Consider the following 19,912-nt stretch of genomic DNA (forward strand, 5'->3'; position numbering starts at 1 on the left):
ATTCATGTTTTTGTCTAATTTTATCACTGCCAATGCCTTTATAAGAGGATCAGAGAGGATTGCTTGACTTTGGATTTATTCCAGCTATGAGATATTTTTATGGATGTTCAAAAATGTGGTTTATTGCTTTTTTCCAAGGCGGCTGCATTAGATCTAGACAAGTGCAAGAGTCCAGAAAATTGAAAGCTCTTCATTTCAGTGCACTGAATTGTAATGAGTTCATATCTATGCAACTGCTGCCTGGTAACCAAAGTTCTGTTGAAACATTTCAAGTTTGCTTCCAAAGATTGTTCTTCAAAACGTAATGAATTCATATCTATGCAATTGATGCCTTGTTACCAAATTGTTTTGTTGAAAAAGTTCACCTAAGTTATAAAGTGGCTTCCTATTTAGTGGATACAGAGGCTGAGGCAAGCACAGACAGGCCCAGAAACACAAAGGGATGCGTTGTTGACTGAGTGATGTTTATTTCATGTGGTCTGATTGGTTCAGTCTGGTGAAAGGAGACAGGGCGCTAGCATCTAAATGAGTACACACTCCCTTTCAATTATACAGCCTTAGCCGGATTAAGTGGCATCCAGCATAACGAATTTGGCAGACGGAACATAATATTCATTCATATTCAAGTACTTTTTAATTAGTTTATAATCCCATAAAAATAAGAATCGTGTTTTGTCATCTAAGATTCAGAGTTTTATATCTCCATTTTATTTCTACAGAAGCCAAGAACGGGCAAACCTCTTTTCAAAAGTTTTTTATAATTTATTCGCCTTCTTAGTTGCATTCAGTTGAGTGCAATCACCTCTAACTGATCTGGAGGAGTTAAAAAAAAAAATAGATTTTTGTTTCGACAAATAGCATCGCTCGCCATGGAAACCAAGCACTCCCTCCCTCCCCCGATGACCACCCTCGTCCAGTTCAACATGTACAGCTCCATTATCCAGACCGTAGACATCTTCCATTTTAGTGGGCTCCGGTCTTGTGTGCTGCCATCGGTGTATCAGACGTGTCGGCACCAACCGCGGGCCACATCGGGACCCTGCGGGGAAACGTGTTGTTGTGACAAATCTCCACGACTGAACCGCTACCTTTCACAAGCTATACCTCTCCATCCACATCTGTGTTTAAAAGACATGGTGGGGCACACTGAAACCAATGTTCTGCTCCGTAGAGACACAGCCACAGGACACAGAGACACTAAGGGTTAACGCCGCTGATTTGAAAATAGACACAGTCACACTTGCTGGACATACATCTTGCCGGGTACTTGTCCGTAGGGGTTGACGTGGCAACAGGATGGATAACACAACATACGCAATACACACAACAAAAAATAAAAGGCAGGATAAGCAACATCCTTGCCACCTGAATCCAGCCACGACTACAAATGCATTGTTTCCCACCGACCTCCAATCAGATAAACTCTGTTTCCAGTAAGCATTTGGCCGTGCAAAGGCATGCCAGCGGTGCAGGGGGAGACGCAGTGCTTGCATGCATACATGTTTCCCTGCCGCCTCCTGTTCCAAAGGCATCTGGCCCTCACATGCCGTACAATCAACGACCCGGGGTCAATGTTATCGCCCGGGGAGATTAGCGAGCTCCCGGGCAACGTGGCGCAGGTCGGCCGCTGATAGTGGGGATACGGCCTGCTGCCGTACCGTGACTCAGATAAGCCATGCAGAGCAGCCAGGCAGCTGGGGCTCTGATTTGCGACTGTATAGGGAGAAGTCGATTGAATGCTTTCCTCAAAGTTAAGATGCATTTATGGGCATGCATCAGAGGGAACGCAAGACGTCGAGCCAGTTGCTATTTGCTGCAGCCTCTCCATCTCTGAGTGGTTTTTGTTATCGATCGCAGCCGACGTGAGCTCTAAATGATGTCCTCAGGTGGGGGGGTCGTAGGGGGGGTTGGGGGGGAGAATGCTCGGTTTTTATTCAACTACTGTAAATGATTTTGGTCGTATCTTTTTTAAGTCTGAATAATAACCATCGACTTTGCGTTCATCCATCCACCTCTTTAGCCATTTCCCCAGCAATGCTAGAACACAGGACTACGATGAGATAAAACGTATCTGTATATTAAGTTTAACACGATTTATGAGATCGTTCATTCATCAAGCATGCTGGGCTGGGGAGTAAACAGGTTGGGAAAGGTGGAAGGGTCGATGAGTGTAAAATACTGCATGTCGTCCTCACACCCGCTGTGTCTTTGACAACGACACCAGCTCGCCAAGCCTTCATTGCAAATGTGTCAACTAAAAGCTTTGACGTAACACATTTGTTTTTCAAACCACTTTCTTTTTGTTTTTTTGATTCACAACGTCAGACACACAATGACACAAGACAACCAACGCAGGTTTCTCCCAAGGTTTGTAAATTGGAGCACTTCCCTCGACAGTGTTTGGTAGCTTGGGTGCTTCGGCTGACATTGAACAAAGCATGACTCCCACGGGAGGCTCAAGTGACAGAGTGTGACAAGAAGTGGCGTAGAGACAGCTTTAAATAAAAGATCACTGATTGGCTGAAAGCAACCCTTTGTGCGTCGAAACGCTGAGAAACACACATCAAAACTGTGTGCTGCTTTCAAGACTGCTCTGAAATTCAACAAACGATTGTAAAACATGAAATGCGCGCGTAAGATCGATGATAGGCCCGCCACCAAACAAACCTGTCCATAACTGAACCCGTAATTCATGAATGTTAAAAAACAAACGTGAAAGGTTCACTGTTCTTTCTGTCATCTCCAAAACGTTACCACACTCTTTCAACTTTTGATGTCAGAAGCTGAGGACATCCTGTATCTGTACCTCTTTAAAGCAGCTACACTTTTTTTTATTCTAAATGCTTTAGTCGGGACATCCTCGCTCAAACTTCATGCAGGATGGTGCCGGCTGGGTCTCAGTGCGAGCGAGAACACATATAACCCCCATCTTATTCCAGCCGCTTGATTCCTCTCCTCCCCTCGGGGTTCAGCGTGTTCCTGCTCTTGTTTCAGAAAACGAATCGACCAAACAAATCCCGACCTCTGACGCCATGGCCCACCGTGGAACCCGTTCTGCCTGGCGTCCTCAAACAGGGGGAGGGAGGACTGTGCTCAGCAGGTTCCTCGGCTGGGCCGTAGACAACGGCTTTGGACTTCTCTGTTTTTAACAGAGCCGTTTGCAAACTGCATCCAAACCTGAAATCCTCCAAACTCTTCAACCTGTAAAGACGGGGATTGTTTCGAGTGTGAGCAGCCATCATAAGGATCATTTATCCTTACTGTCTCCAAAGAACAGAAGTGTTTAATGGGGGGGGGGGGGGGGGGGGCAGAATGAGGAGAGCACAGCATCGCTTGAACCATGGGACCTTGCTCCTAGGGAACAGTGCTGGGCCACAAGCCCAACAAGCCAAACAAGTCTTCAAAACAGAATCAAACCACCAAATAGATTATATATATATACATACAAGTCAACTGCTTTCAAACTGTAATCAATTAGTGAAAGCTCCACACTAAGCTAATCAGCTAAATTGTGATTCGAATGCTTTGGTGACACCTCAAGGTGTATGCGCACAGAAAGGATTAGGCGTGCTTTCCCCATGTAGTAAAACGATGTGAGTTAACCATAATTAGAAAAAAATCCCTTCTACAGGCATTTAACAAGGCTTTCAGATAACAGCCCATCCCTCTTGATTGACTGTCAAGCTAAATAAACTGACTTCAGCAGAATCAATGACTATGATCCCACTGGGAAAAGGGCTGCATTACAGAGATACAGTGGTTTATCGACCAAGAGCAAATTCATAGTTTGAAAAGCTAGATGAATTCATCTCCCATATGGGCTTTTATAGGCCCGCTAAACAGTGAGTACATTACCGAGCCACCCATAAAACAAAACACCATAAATTCTGAAACTCCCAGGGTCGTAATTCCAAAGCCTAGATTTTACAACTGCTTCTGAATTATCTGTCATATGGCACACTTTTATTGAGGATAAGAATAGGACGCCACAGACTTAATGAGGAAAGTCTGACACAGTGCAAAAGAGAGAATGTTGGGGATTTGGACATAACTGAAAATACCTTCTTATAACTATATTATTGATACGGTGCTAGTGTTTAATATGTTTTCAGTATCGACAGATAGTCTGCAATATTCCCCTCAAGAAAATCCATCATACCTCCGCAACATATTGATGTAGTTATTGTTGTTGCAGAGAAAGACACATGTTCCAAACCACATCTGTTGTGCATTCAAGTTTCAGTTTCACAATTCACTTTTTTATAGTATTTCACTTTCACAACTTCACAGGAAAACAATGCAACTGACCATTGCCTCGTATTCTCAGCCTCAATTGTCGTTGCATGTTCTTCATTACTAGGCTTGAGAGACATTCCAGATATTAAATTTTGCGTTTTGCAATGAATCAACCTGCCGTTGGTTAGGCAGCCGTTGATTTCCATGCACGGGCATGGCCATACGTTGATCAAAGAGCTACAGCCAATCAGATTAAATAACAAAGTGATGCGCTTGCTCTCTTCACTCTTGCCAGATGCAGTGGACAGTTAGGCAAAAACATCTTCCCCTCTGAGAGAACCCTTCTGTTCAATGATTGGTCCTTTAATTTCTAAATAGGCTCAGGGCCGGACCGATTTGCGGAGAGAAAACAGAACTTGAACTTCTGAGGTAAGGATGGTCTCACGAGGCGGGGCTACTACAAGCTTCCACTGAGAGCGGCCCGTTTGTCCACCAAGCAGCAAGATGGCCAGAGAAAGGAGGTGGCATTCTCTGCACTCGTTCTTGTGAAAGCAGACACCGCTAATTACCCATGGGCACCGGAGGGCAGCGAGGGAACCCGGAGAAACAACTGGAGAGGCAAATGAGCTGCAGTGTAAGCTACATACAAGCTACACTGTGCTGGGTCTCTGCATAATTAATACTCCTTTATTACTGGTAATGATGATGGTGACATTCTCTCTCTCTCACTCTCTCTCTCTGTCTCATTTTATGACTGTAAGAGAACATTGAATTGGGAGCTTTCAACAAGATTTAAAATAACAGAACAATAGATTATTGACAGTTAAGTCTTGATTTGTTTACGTGCCCTACTTTGTCTGCGAAAAATTCTGAGAAACTACAGAAAAGAATGCATGAAAATCCACTGGTACTTATTCCAAAACATTCCAGGAATGGTTTCCAGAAGAGCTTTATTTTTATGTGCATGCACGGTTCATTGTTGTTGTGGCCCTGCAGATGTGGACCGGGATAAAGACTTGGAAAAACAATCTCTGTTTGGGGACTTAGCCTCCCAGTCCTGATGGAAGGTTGTCTGTAATCTTCCAGAAACACACAGCCATGGACAGAGCCCTCTTCCCCCCCTATCGCAGGAAACCAATCACACAGCAGAGTACAGATCCAATACTCTGCCCTCACAAGAGTGTGCTTCACTGGTCTACTGCTTAAGTCATGCGTTTTCTGTATTTTTGATCAATTTGTGATTTAGTTGTATTAATCTTTAACTCAAAATGCCCAAAAGCGTATTCTTATAAGTTAGGCTATCAAATAAATTAGATGCCGTCAGGCCTATTTATAGAGGTCTGCTGACACTCAGTTTCATAACTATCATTGTTATTTTATCGTTGTTATTGTTATTATTTCCTACTTGTAGTTTCAGATCCCAGGGGGATATATTAGTGTCGGCTGGCACTTAGCGAAGCAAACAAACCGGAGAAGGTTCAGGCTCAGGTCACACCTGACCCCCTGCATACGAATGTAATGCAATTCAGCATGCAGCCCATTTCTACCACAGGGGAGGCCAGCATGCAGCTCTTTATGAAATGTGCTCAAGTTATAGTCAGCCGAGCAATAAACCAGAGTGTTTGGACATTAGCATAATAGAGTCGTATAGGTCACGTTTCCCCCGTTGAGCATTTTGTATTGACAGCAACATTCCCTATCGCTATTCTGTGCTTTGTGCCCCTGGGCATCAGCTTATCTTCGATTTGAAGGCTATGCACTTTGAAAAATGCCATGAAGAAGAGTGTAAATGGGCTCCTTTGCCCTTGAGTACTTTGAGTGTTGAAATGTTGAAAAAAGAAATGGTGTCAAGTTGAATGTGGACATATAGGGAGGGTCATGGTAGCAAGTAATCAGACTCTCCCCACATCCACTACGACCTAAAACTCAGACCTTGGAGCAATATACTGAACCCGAATGGAGCCCTGAAGTAGAAAAATTGTGATCCATTCATCCCCTGTGCCTAAATAGGGCACGCAAATACATGAGTTGGAAGCAGCATTGTGTGTGAAGAGAACTTTGTGAAGAGATCTTTTCTCTTCAGACATTAATGACAAGAGCATGCAGGGCAATCTAGCGGCTACGTCGTTTGTCTCCCAGTCGACAAAGGTTCTATAACCTTGAGCAAGAGAAGCCCTGCCTACCACTCAATGAGTGGATAAAAGTGTTGTAAAGCATGGTAAATATGAGCGAATACTTAATAGTATTGGACTGCAATGATGAAGCAGTTCTTTAACCTGTGGCCACTCCCTTTGCTGGACAACTAGTCCCTCACATCCTCCCTTTTACACAGACATCCATCCACTGATGAAGGGGTCAACCATGCAAAGGAACGGGCAGCTTATCCCAGGCAGACAGCCCGCTCTACCTCCTGAGTCACCGCCAGTCCTACAACCCCTCTCTTTCCTCTCAGCCAACTAACTAATCCAAGAACGAGACTGGACAAGCTGTCTCTAACGTTATTTCACCTTTCAAAACGCCGTGCCAAGCCGAAGTTTCACTGCAGCAGAAAAGGGAAAGGGTGGGCAAATGTGTGGCAGCATTTGAATAATGTACTCTTGTTGTTATTCCCTGGGTTGTGTTTGATTAGCATAACCGGTGGCGCACGGCACGGCACTGGCACGCCTCACACCCTCACGCAACAGCGTCTCCCATCCGTTTTCAAACACGCCGGCCCGTTCTGATAGCGGTGGCGTCAGCGCTAGGTTCTTTTGGAGAAAATAGTTGTTATTCAGTGGAGTCATGAATCAAGACTCAAGTCAGAGTGCCTAACTGTTGAAGTGGAGAAAGAAGTTATGCGGGGGAAAAATTCACTATCAAGAAAAACTCTCAACTATACACTATGAACGCACACATTTATGAATTATGGAGTAGCCGACTTGATTTTTAAACGTTATTAGACGTGAATTTATTTTGAGTATGCTGGCAGAAAAGACTATTTGTTTTGTTAAACAAATACTAAATGATCCATCCCCCTAGTACTTTCAATTGATGTTTTTTTAAATGTCTATTGCTTGATAATGTTAACGATAATGTGCACCAATGAGACACACATTAACATAAACCTTTGATGGCTTTTAAATTCTCCCTAAGCCTATTAATTTATTTATAATGATCAACGTTGATCAATACTGCTTCTTGGACATTCATTTATTTTTAATGGGCTCCTTAGACCGGCTGCTTCAAGCAAACACTAAAACACCAGCCATCTCAATACTGTGTTTATCAAGTACATACAAATACACAAGCATTATTCTATTGGAAGCAATAGAGATTCACCCAACACTTTTGTGTCCACATCAATTTAGGGCTGTGCAATTAATCGAATTTCGATCTCGATTTCAGCATCAAACGATCACAAAACGAATATAATCGAGTTTTCGATTTTTTTTAGTCATTATTTTTTTATTAAATGCTTTATAGAAAGTGCATTAATGTAGATTTGAAAATGTCAAAGTTCTCAGTTACTTAGTGCTTTTGGGAGAGACATGCTGAATAAATACATCATGTTTTCAAACTCAAAAATACTTGTTTGAATAATCGTGATTTCAATATTGACCAAAATAATCGTGATTATGATTTTTCCATAATCGAGCAGCCCTACATCAACTGGTCATCCTGTGAAACGTGAGCTCCATCCCGTTTCGGACATTTCTCCCATGTGTTGTGCTCTAATCCCTAAACCCACCCTGTTGCCTACATAATCCCCCCAGCGGATTAAAAATATGCATCCCACAGAATGAGAGCAGGTCTATAGGATAAAGATAAACAGGGGAACGAGGGGAGGGAGAGTTACGTAAAGAGAGAGAGAGAAATCAAGTATGAGAGAGAGACAGACAGAGAGAGAGAAATAAAGTATGAGAGAGAGACAGACAGAGAGAGAGAGAAATAAAGTATGAGAGAGACAAAGAGAGAGAAATCAAGTAGGAGAGAGAATGACAGAGAGAAATAAAGTATGAGAGAGAGACAGACAGAGAGAGAGAGAGAAATAAAGTATGAGAGAGACAAAGAGAGAGAAATCAAGTAGGAGAGAGAATGACAGAGAGAAATAAAGTATGAAAGAGACAGAGAGAGAAAAAAAGTATAAGAGAGACAGAGAGAGAAAGAAATAAAGTATGAGAGAGACAGACAGAGAGAGAAATGAAGTATGAGAGAGAGACAGACAGGGAGAGATAAATAAAGTATGAGAGAGAGACAGAAATAAAGACAGAGAGAGAGAGTGAGAGAGAGACAGACAGGCAGAGAGAAAGAAATAAAATATGAGAGAGAGACAGAGAGAGAAATAAAGTTTGAGAGAGAGAGCGAGAGCGAGAGAGAGAGAGAGAGAGAGAGAGAGAGAGAGAGAGAGAAGCTATGCGTGCGAGACCGAGACAGGGTGGATGCCCGTTAGTCCCAGGGTGCAACAGGGAGGTAATTTTGAAGCCTCACAGCAACCTCCTTCTATCTTTTCAGTGAGGCTGAATGGGGGAGACATCTCCCGGATGGGGAGACTTCTGTCCAGAGTTAGTGTATTCTCTTTAAGGTCAGCTGCTACTCAACCCACCCCAACACACAAACACACACATACAGACAACCCCACTACGCCAGCCAGTGTCCTTGGGGGTGGGGGGTGGTGGGTAGAAGTGCACCGGCGGTCCCTTAGGCCCCGCTAGTAACAGTCGAGAGTAGTCACGACGCGCCCTCATGGTGATCCATGGAGTGCGGTTAGGTGTAACTTTAGTGCTTCATGTGTCTGCGTTTGGGCAGCAGCCAGACAATGCAAGGGGATGGAGAAAGACAAGACGCTGTTATCTTTCTATTTTGAAGACAAGTACTACATTTAAAAAAGCTCAGCAGATTAAGCCTGTTTTCTGTACTGCCCAGTTTGTAGAACTGCAAAATAATGCATGGAAAATGCTCTAAGTTCCAGGACATTCCAGGCATGGATTTAATTTTCCAGAAAAGCACGCTAGAACAAACGGTTTTAATAATTAAGGCCCAGCATTGCTTTATATGAGCCGATATATTGAGCATAACTACTATATATTTAACTACCTCTAGAGTGGCCAAGCCACTGGACAAAGCTCTTACTTTTACAGCAGGCTAACAATAGTAGTTTGTTGTCAGTGTCGACATAAAAACTAAACGTGACAAATAAAACAACCACAACAACGAAAAAAAGCAAAAACATGACACCCACTGCAAATCCCCCTAAAGCATCCACACATTACCGTGGCAGCATCACGACCAGGCCTGCCATTAGGTAACCCAGACCCACTTCAGCCTCACAGCGAGACATCATTTTTTAGGAGGCTTTCCAGCACTGATTAGCTAGCCCCATGCTAGCAGCCATCAGCAGGCTTTTACTGTGCCAACCTCGGCGCTAGGATAACGATTTGGATATGGATTTCTTCTAGCCGCTGCGCTTGCGACACAGGGGCACGGAAAAGCCCCATTTCCAAGCATTTACAGACATTTATCCCGCACGGAGGCAATCAAGATGTAGCGAGATGATGTCTCCCGCTGTCGCCAGTACAGAAAAACAGAACTGAATTTGACTCATCGATTTAGCACAGTCAAGTAAAAGTCAGAGAGCGGTATGAAAATATGAAATGTATTGTAAGCGAATTGACATTCATGTATAAGGAACGAATGAATGAATGAATGAATGAATGAGCCGTTTTTGATCTGCTTGTATGCCTGAGTATGTCTTTTATGTAGTGGTGTATCTGTTGTGTGGCCCTTGTATCTTAGGCAACGGTGATAGAGCCAGCCTCGTCAGAGGCGGGGGGACTCTCACCGCAGCTGGAGGTGAAGGGCGGGAGAGGTTGAAAGGGGAGAGCCCTAATGTAGTTTACTACGGAGGAAGGTGTTTTGGGCGAGAAGGTGACTCCCACACACACACACACACGCACAACCACACACACAGGGAAGCACGAATACGCAGTAAAAGACAGGAAGGTCCGATAAGCTAAGTCGTTTTTCAATAGTAAGATGAAATGAGATTAGGTTTCAGACTGAGACAGGACATAATGGCATTATACTGTCTTGTGGTCAAAGCTCAGAGTCTATTCGAGGTTATTATGGTAATATTCCCCATGTCAGCCTCTAGACTGCCCCTTCTATTATCTCCAATCACAAGGCCTGCAGCTTTAAGTGTGTGCACATGTAACTCACAAACATGTACAAAAAATGTGTACACTGTTATTACAGTGTCTATCATACATGACAGCGTATACAAGGTTGTAATCAACCTGCCATTGCCATGTACCTGTAATGTATGTTATACTAGGATTTCCTATCGTGATAACTGTGAGAGAAAGACAGAGTGATGGGATATAAAGGGGGATCAGCCTTCTGTTTAGATGTCTCTCTCTCCCACTCTCTCTCTCTCTCTCTCTCTCTCTCTCTCACTCACACACACACACACACACACACACACACACACACACACACACACACCCACACACATACACACCACACACACAGAAGTATGGTGTTTGATCAATGGAAATGTGCAGAGTGGTGCACTGTGGCAAGCGAGGTCAACATTGTCCTTCACTCCCTAGATAGAGGACAGGGTGGTCCACTGAACATCAACCACACACGCACACACACACACACACACACACACACACACACACACACACACATAACCTTGCATTTTCGGCTTTCATAACTAGTGAGACAACTTTTGACGCATAAAATGAATTTGCCCCTGCTTTCAAATGTAAATCAATACTGATTTGTGATTATTTAAAGCATACATTAATCCACAAAAGCGATGAAGAGTGAGTCAGAATAACAGGAAGATTTAAAAACTTCAAAATGAATGACTCTCCTCAGGGAGTTTGTTCTTAATGAATTGGCATCTACCACTCTCTGTCCGTGACCAGAAATGGACTCCAATGGAATCCAGGCGCCCATTCTTTAAAATCCTCCATGTTTGTGGAGCTGAACAGGAAAGAAAGACGAAGGGAAGTGTGGTAAACACAACTCCTTCGATTGGCTTCAGTTTCTCGCCACTCGGCCAATTTGGCGGTCATCCCAGAGCCTGACGTGCCGATTTTCATATCACGGAGGACGTAAGGACATCCATACAGTCCGCAAAACCCTCCAAAATGGTCACCTACTGCTTTCGTCTAGCAGTGCCGGGAAGAAACAATTGACTGCTGGATTTCAACCGCTTTTAAGTGAAATACAACATTCCTGTTTGGTCCCCCGCCCCGCCTGCCCCATGGACTGAGTGCTGTCCTCTAACGCCTGGACCTCGGCCCCTGTTTCAGAGTCCCGAATTGGAAAGGGTTTCAGCGTGGCAGCACCACAGCTTTTGGAGGGCACTGTGTCAGTTCAATCAACGCACACATTCCCAATTAAAACCGTGGTCAGTTGCTGCATGTCCTCCGCTCTATCTCACATACCTTCTTCTCTGCCTCACTCTATAATAAAAAGCATTAAAAATGCAAAAATAAAGCTTCAAGAGTGTACAGAGCTGTCATGGAGCTGTTGTAATTGTAACAACCGAATGGCCAAATGTGCCAGTGGAAATCCATGAAAAAATCTAATTTGGAATATAGTTCATCCTGCAGCGTTGCCGCGTCTCAAAGGTGGGCCACGCTCTATTAATGGCTCAGTCAAGCAGCGTTAATTTGATGCTTGGCGTGGACCTAGCATATGCATGACGCCAAAGGAGGTCTCTCTTCCCTTTCCAACCCCCACCTTCCTCTGCATTGTACACGGTGAAGGCTTTCTTTGTGTGTTGTTTCTACAGGTTCTGCCAGAGGAGCCTAAATTCCTATCGACCCTTCAGTTTTTTATTTTTTTCTTTCTTTTCCTTCTTTATAATCCTACCGTTTCTACCTTTGCTAAGATGAGTCGTTGAGACTGCACTGGTGCACAAGGAGTCGCTAATAGGCATCACAATGCAAAGCTTCCTGCACTCAATGCTGGACCACGAGTCGGATTGTATACCTCGACCTGCTCACTGCTAATCCACTACAGAAAACCATGAAGTTGTTTACCTCGAGGCAACCTCAATCTGCCTTTTACCATTGGTCAGGGACAAATCTAACTTTCATTGTACGCTTTATCGACCATTTTGTTTGACATAACAAACCCAAAAGACATGTCTTTTTGGCACCCAAAAAACGTACAACTAAATACACAATGGCCTAGCAATTGGATCAGGAAGGTGTACGGTGCATATCACAAAGCAGGATTCAAGGGAAGGAACAATTTGCCTCTGTCTGCTTCAAAAGTTGTACATTACAGATATAAAACATACCTCAGGCAGATATAGAGTAAACACAAGCCCCTGCTCCTCTACCTATATTTACAATAGAGCAGGTCAGTTTTGGCTTTTAAGACAGCTGTTTAGGCTACGAAACATCAGGACAGAGACTAGATTTGGAACTGCGTCACGGCAGGAAATTCTGCCCTATCTGTGTGATTACGGCAATTCATTTAGCTGAAGTGTATCCACAAATGGAGACATTCATTCAGAAAACTCTGATCACACAAGAGGCCATGTCTTTGACACACAACAAAACAGGCCTTTGCAAGTGCGCACACAAATCCATAGACACACGCACACACACGCAAACGCACACAAACACATAAACACACAAACACATTTGCTCACACTAGAACACACACACACACACACATCTGTGCACAAACATGCATATATACACACAGACACACAGACGCACGCACACAGACAGTCACACACAAACACACACACACACACACACACACACAAACACACACACACACACACAAACACACACACACACACACACACACAAACATGCACACACACATACACACAGCATTTCTAACACATTTTCAACACATCTTACGTGACAGATGCACAGACAGGAGCTAAGCATCACTAAGGAGGTTCATCAATCACGTCTGGATGAAAGAGTACTCCACCTTGTACCAAGCAGCAGTGGGATTTAATTTGCAAGACCAGATCTTTCAGTGTCTGCCATTGCCATTGCAGCTATCCATGCGGTGCGACAGCGATCATGGCGCTTTGCAATCAAGCTTCTCGTTCAACCTGTCCATCAGCACAGCAAAAAATATTTTTAATGGTCATGTCTCTGAAAAGAAAAACTTTGCTAAAGAAGGCGCGTTAATTGGTTGCTATTTTTTCGGCTTGCACTCTCATGTGTGTCAAACTAGCCCTCAGCAAACTATAATTTGTTATTGAAGATTATAATTCTTTGCGTTCCCCTCATGTGGAAGTAATGGATTTTGCCATTTTCATCTCCTGCCTCGGAAACAGAAAGCCAGCTGAAAGATGGGCGGCCGAAGCCTGCCACATAGCTCATGATGGCATCGGCCCTGTGCTACGGTAGATATGGAAATATACTCGAAGTCTATCACTCCCACCGGGACCAAAATGGCCAGGCCGGGCTCTGGAGGAAGGAGGACAGTCTAATCCCCGCAGCCCTCCCCACCCCCTACTGGAGGGGATGGCCAAGTGACAAAACACACAGCAAAAACGGCACATGCACTTATTTTCAATGCAAACCAAAGTGAAGGCTCCATGCACTTCGCATGGACCTAATGATCCATGCAAAACCACACGCGTCGCACCCACACGGGTGTTGCACACGCACGCACACACACACACACACACACACACACACACACACACACACACACACACACACACACACACATGTATTCAGTGTGTCTCTGTCAGGATGCCCCAGGTCATTACCTCCTGGATGAATCTCAAACAGCAGCAGCAGCCAGGAGGGAGGTGGCAGGGATGGATAGAGACAAACACATGGAGCGATGGAACTTGGACGAGATAGGTGGATAGATTAGAGGGCCAATTCTCTCCATAAATCGACTGTATTTTCTTTCTGGGGGGGCGGGTGGGTGGGACAAGGGCTACGGTACGGGGGGGGGGGGGGGGGGGGGGGTTGTCATGGTGTTTACGCTAGTGGCTCTGCCCTACAGTTGGGAGCTGGAGATAAACTGTTAAGAGATCAATGGCATCCATCTACAAAAGACAATTAATGTCGCAGTCAAGGTGATGCCTGCTATGCAAGAATGCCCCGATGTAGGAAGGAGGGAAGGGTAAACAACTACAAAGAATCCGAGACCCGATACATCATCATCGCTCTCGTTCGTGTTCCCCTCAGGGAGTCTGCGCTAAGTATGCCAGAAAGAAGAGAGAAATAAGTCACGAAAGCACTTGTCTGACAATCACGTACTGTCCAAATAATCAGCAGACGAAAACCCCAACATGTCTTGACTGAGCAGCCTGTCTGACTTTGTTAATTCGACCCGAATGTATTACATGTTTGATCATGGGAAAGGTTTGTTTGCATGTGAGAGGGAGTATATGTGTGTGTTTGTTTGTGTGTGTGTGTGTATGTGTGAGTGTGTGTTTGGGCAGGTATATCCGCAAGCCTTTCTCCTTAAATCCCTTATGCAGTCACTAACAGAGGTGTGTGTGTGTGTGTGTGTGTGTGTGTGTGTGTCTGTGGGCACATGTGTCCGTAAGCTTTTTCTCCTTAAATCCCTTACATCGTCACAAGTAGAGGTGTGTGTGTGTGCATGTGAGTGTGTATGTGTGAGTGTGTATGAGTGTGTGTGTGTGTGTGTGTGTGTGCGTGTGTGTGTGTGCGTGTGTGTGTGTGTGCGTGTGTGTGTATGTGTGTGTGTGTGAGTGTGTGTGTGTGTGTGTGTGTGTGTGTGTATGTATGTGTGTGTGTGTGAGTGTATGTGTATTTAGGACCTGTGCAGTGGTGCGAAAGAAGGAGCTGAGAAGTTGTGATTGAAGAAGTGGTGTGTGAATTGCGGTGGCTCAGGTGTTTACACCGCAGGAGAAAAGGAGCACCTGATTCCAGTCAAGTGGAGAGAGGGGCAAGAGCTAGAAAAGAGAGAAACATAAGAAAATAGGTCCGCTCAGAAGAGTGTAATTAGGCTGGTGTGGAGGTTCTTTGAGCAGGCAATTGGCCGTCTAATTACCAGGTAGAGGCCAATGAGGCGAGGGGGGAAGAGAAAAGGAGGAGAGAGCAGTGAGGAAAGATGAGGGAAGACAACTGTAATAAACTTAAGACTCTCACAATGAACGCATGACATACAAAGGTGGATACAGGCGGACGGACTGTTGAGGGAAGAAAAAACACACAGTTGCTAAAGAACACAAATGACGCATAACCAAATGATTTTGTTGGGTCTCGATGTCAAACCAGCCTGTGATTGAGCCCACGTGCAACCACCACGGCCGCAAAACAATTGACAGGAGAAGCACAGAGCTCCTTCTTAGAGGTCTTGTGTTCCCTCTGTCTCTCTCTGTCTCTCTCTCTTTTGGCTCGTCTTTCCCTCTGCTCAACCACTCTCATCTCTGTAATCTCTCTCGGAGGAAAACATGGCAGCATGGTTGTTCTCCCAAGATCTCCATGTTTTGAGTGAAGAATTGTACCGGTGGATCCCCGAGATGAAGCAGGCTAAGCCCCATTGATGTCCTGCAGCCTCAGCATGTTTGCTTGACTTTGTGGGGCCTCAGCGACTTTCTAATAAGTCAATCGTGTCTTTATTCGCTTATCCCTTCAATCCCGCGGTGTGTTTGGGTTTGCTAATAGTGACGAGAGCCAACTGAAAAGCCAATATCATTAGTACATCAAGCCAACCCCCACCACGCAGCTGAATCCCTTCCAATAAAGAGTCCAATAGCATTGGTGACTGACAAATGGCTGCCATCGGTCGAGGGGAAAGAGATTGACACGGGGGTAATGATTTCTAATGGGCTGCACTTGAGACACAGCCAATCCATGGAACACTTGCTCTCTGATTACTGACATTAACCAAAGAGCTAGGGTTCCACCGGTGGCTCCTTAGCATGACAATATCTGTCCTCCTCCTTCCTTCCTGGTCTTGCTTTTTCCCCTCCGTTCCATCTCCTGGTCCATCGATCCATCCCCTCCATTCAGGTCTGATTTTAAAATATATTGTATATGGTTGACTGAGATGGAGAGGAGAGCGGGGGGAGGGGGTTGGGCCATGTGACGGTGTCACATCTTCAACCTAGTGTTCAGAATAAAACGATGTACGAATCATAAAGTAAAGAGGGTTCACTTTCAGGGAGGTCCATCAATTATGTGTCTACCAAAAGCCATCACGACTGTCAGAACGAAGCCCATCATAAGACCAGCTAGCAGTGTGGACTAGCTCCCTCCAAGACTGCTTGTTCTCCTATTCCCAGTTCATTTAGTGCAGAGCATATTACTATGCTAAGCTGTGAGTACAGTGTGTGCGACAAGGGTTCAGTGTTAACCACCACACTGGCAGAAGAAACACCCATTAGCTCTTAACACGAAGATCCAAATGAGTTTATCGTAATCCCCGCCCGTTACCATGACATTAATCAGTGACCTAAATGGCTGCCACACTGTGTCATTGTTTATTTCATAATTGTATTTATACCCACAACACATGTGATTCACACAAGCCAACATGAAATCATTTAAGCATGTTCGGGGCTTGCTTCGGTAGCGCCTCCCGTGGGATTTAGATTGCTCTTGGGAGGTCACCAAGGACTTGGCAGGCAGACTCTCCGTCCAGTCCATGTGCCGCACTGCACTGTGAGGGTTGTGAGCGTTGTGGACGGGCACCAAGCATAGCAAAAGCAGGATATTCTGTGTCGCCCGTTAATGCTCAAACTGTAGTGTGGCACTGTATTAAATACAAACAAACACTACTGGGTTTAAGTGTGTGTGTGTGTGTGTGTGTGTGTGTGTGTGTGTGTGTGTGTGTGTGTGTGTGTGTGTCCGCGCAAACCCTTGCCAACTGGACTAGCTATGGTGGAGTGTTTACGGTTGACGGCCTCGCCTCGGATCAGATGGCAGACCACTCTTCTAAGTGGTTTGATTTTTCTACAGGGTGGCAGGGGGAGAGCCATACATCAGCGCAGGATTTCACATTAAAAGCGTGTGCCACGCCACTTGCTGCTTGGCAGAAGTTTCCTCCTCGTCACGTCCCCGTTCCCGGTGTCTCTCGTTGTGATGGAACGTTCTTGAAAGGCAGTGTTTATGTAAACAATACATCCCCCTTGCCTTTTAGAAGGAAAAAACACGTATCACAACTCACGTCGCGGCGTGCTGATAAGTGCGTTTTTTTTGGATTGGATTCATTATGTATTTGCAGTGGTGGGAAAAATGCACTTGCAGACACTTTGTGACATTCCCTTCAGCGAGAGCAGTGATTTGCGAGAGAGGAGGCGCGTTTGAGCAATGTGTTTTCTCAGAACACACAATGGTGGGGGGGAGGAGGGGGGGGGGGGAGCATTGAGGGGTGCAGACGACAGATGTGAGGTATGGTCCCAGTTGTTTTTTTGCAACCTGCGTGAACACACTCATCACTCCAGCACCGATCACATTAACACAAAGCATTTAGCTTTTCTCTCTCTCTCTCTCTTTCTCTCTCTCTCTCTCTCTCTCGTTCTCTCTCTCTCTCTCTCTCACGATCTCGCCCTCTCTCTCTCTGGACCCAACACTTCCCTCTACTAACAACTCTTCCTTCTTTCCTTCCTTTCCTCTCTGCGTTCTCCAGCCCCATGCCCCCCACGGAGAAGATGGCCATCTCAATCTCTCTACACTCCAAACCTTTTCTTCCTTCTTCTTCCTTTCTTCCTTCCTTCCATAACCCCCCCCCCCCCCCCCCCCCCTCTCCCCTGTAGAGAAGCAGCCATCTCTCTCTCCATCTGCGAGCAGAGGAGAGGAGAGGCCGCACTGGTGAGCCAGTAATGACAAAGTCCCGGCGTTCCTCCATGTCAATTAGCCCCACAGTAATTACACAGACACATATGGAGCTGTCAATCACCTGCGGGCTCCTCCGCACAGGAACTCAGCCAACCCCCCGGCAGAGAGGGAGAGCGAGGGACACTGGGAGAAAGGGCATGTAGCCAGAGAGAGAGAGAGAGAGAGAGAGAGAGAGAGAGAGAGAGAGAGTGAGCTAGGGACACAGGGAGTCAGAGAGCTAAGGACAGAGAAAGAGAGTGAGAGAGAGAGAGAGTGAGAGAGAGAGCAAGAGAGTGTGTGAGAGAGAGAGTGAGAGAGAGTGTGTGTGAGAGAGAGAGAGAGAGAATGAGAGAGAGAGTGTGTGTGTGTGAGAGAGAGAGAGAGAGCTATAGACACAGGGAGTCAGAGAGCTAAGGACAGAGAGAGAGAGAGAGAGAGAGAGAGAGAGAGAGAGAGAGCTAGGGACACGGAGTCAGAGAGCTAAGGACAGAGAGAGAGAGAGAGAGAGAGAGAGAGAGAAAGCGAGAGCGCTAGGGTCACAGAGAGAGAGGGAGGGGCAGAGAGCCTGCCAGCTAGAAACACAGAGAGGGAAAGAAAGAGAGAGAACAAGAGACAGAGGAAAAGAGAGAAAGAGCGAGAGACAGAGGGACAGGAGCAGAGAATCGGGAGCCATTATAAACAGCTAGCTCTACAATTTTCAGTGATTACACTCTGTGCCAGAAAGGAGCACCACTCAAGTGTCGATCAATCATACCTACTGGGAATCCCATTCATCAATACCAAATTCTGCAAACCGAAAATTACAAGTGGGACCCAAGTAAAACCCTAAATTCGTTTTTCTTCTTTTACATTTTTAGTTGCCTTGCTTAAATCTTGTGGAACTGAGGGGTTTGGGGGATTTACTTCAACAGCACTGCACTTCAAACATGAATTCGCTAATTCTGGCACCTGCCGTGCCAGGTGCGAACAGAGCAGGTCTCCCATGTAGTTGTATTTATTTCTCGCTATTCAAAGCAACGGCTGCAGGCTTGAAGACGGGTTTACTCCGTATTGAGAAGCGGAGAGCCGGGAGTCCTTTCAAGTATAAGAGGCGATTCATTCATTGACCAGGGATTTGGCAGGCTTCTTTGACAGTGCAGAAGAAAAAAAGCAGCTTTTTACACAATTTCAACTGTTTTTATTCGTTGTCATCATTTTTTAGGAATGGTGTAAACTGGCATCTTAATAAAGCCACACATTTGAGGGATTCCTTTTTTTTTATTACTTCGACACAGCTCTACACCAGGCAGGCTCAGAAACAATACACTTATGCTTACATAATCCGTTTAGAGCGGAGACATTGATAAATCCTTAGTTTGACGGCTTGTAAACAGATCTACTTGATAAAAAATAAGTCAATAGAAGGGCTGATTTCCCCAGAGCACCCCACGACATTCTCGACAGAGCTGAACAAATGAGACTTTAATATTAAAATAAATAGTATCCCACCAATGGAAAGTATGTTTTATTCGAGTGGTTTGGCATACACTCAGTTTTGTCGAAAGGCCCCATAAGGACTTCAGCATTAGGCATTATTTAAAGAAACAGATGCTTAACAAGCAAGTAATTGTCTGAAGATAGAAAATTGGCAAAGTACAATTAATTCGTAATACGATAATGATTCCGAATACTACTCACTTGGTCAAAACAATTTACAGAGCACAGAACGGGGAAAAAAAAACAAATAACTAAATATTTAATTGTACTTCGTTTTGCTCCAGCATTTAGCAGTGCAGCATGGAAACAAGGGGGCTCATGGGTAATTTTGTTCTCATTCCACGTATGACTGCCAGTTTGATCTAAACTTCTGGTATAGGGGTCTGCAGTTTTTTGCCGCCAAACATTATGTGCAG

General features: G+C 45.0%; 1 protein-coding gene across 1 annotated transcript in view; it reads right to left on the reverse strand.

Annotated features, from left to right (window-relative positions):
- LOC307085699 (dual specificity calcium/calmodulin-dependent 3',5'-cyclic nucleotide phosphodiesterase 1A-like) overlaps positions 1 to 19,912 on the reverse strand; it is a gene marked incomplete at both ends in the record, with an annotated part of 65,221 nt that overhangs the window by 19,938 nt on the left and 25,371 nt on the right. The gene's annotated exons all lie outside the window — the stretch shown is intronic.

Source organism: Pollachius pollachius (genome assembly GCF_949987615.1).
Source record: "Pollachius pollachius genome assembly, chromosome: 14".
In the NCBI taxonomy this organism is placed as follows: Eukaryota; Metazoa; Chordata; class Actinopteri; order Gadiformes; family Gadidae; genus Pollachius; species Pollachius pollachius.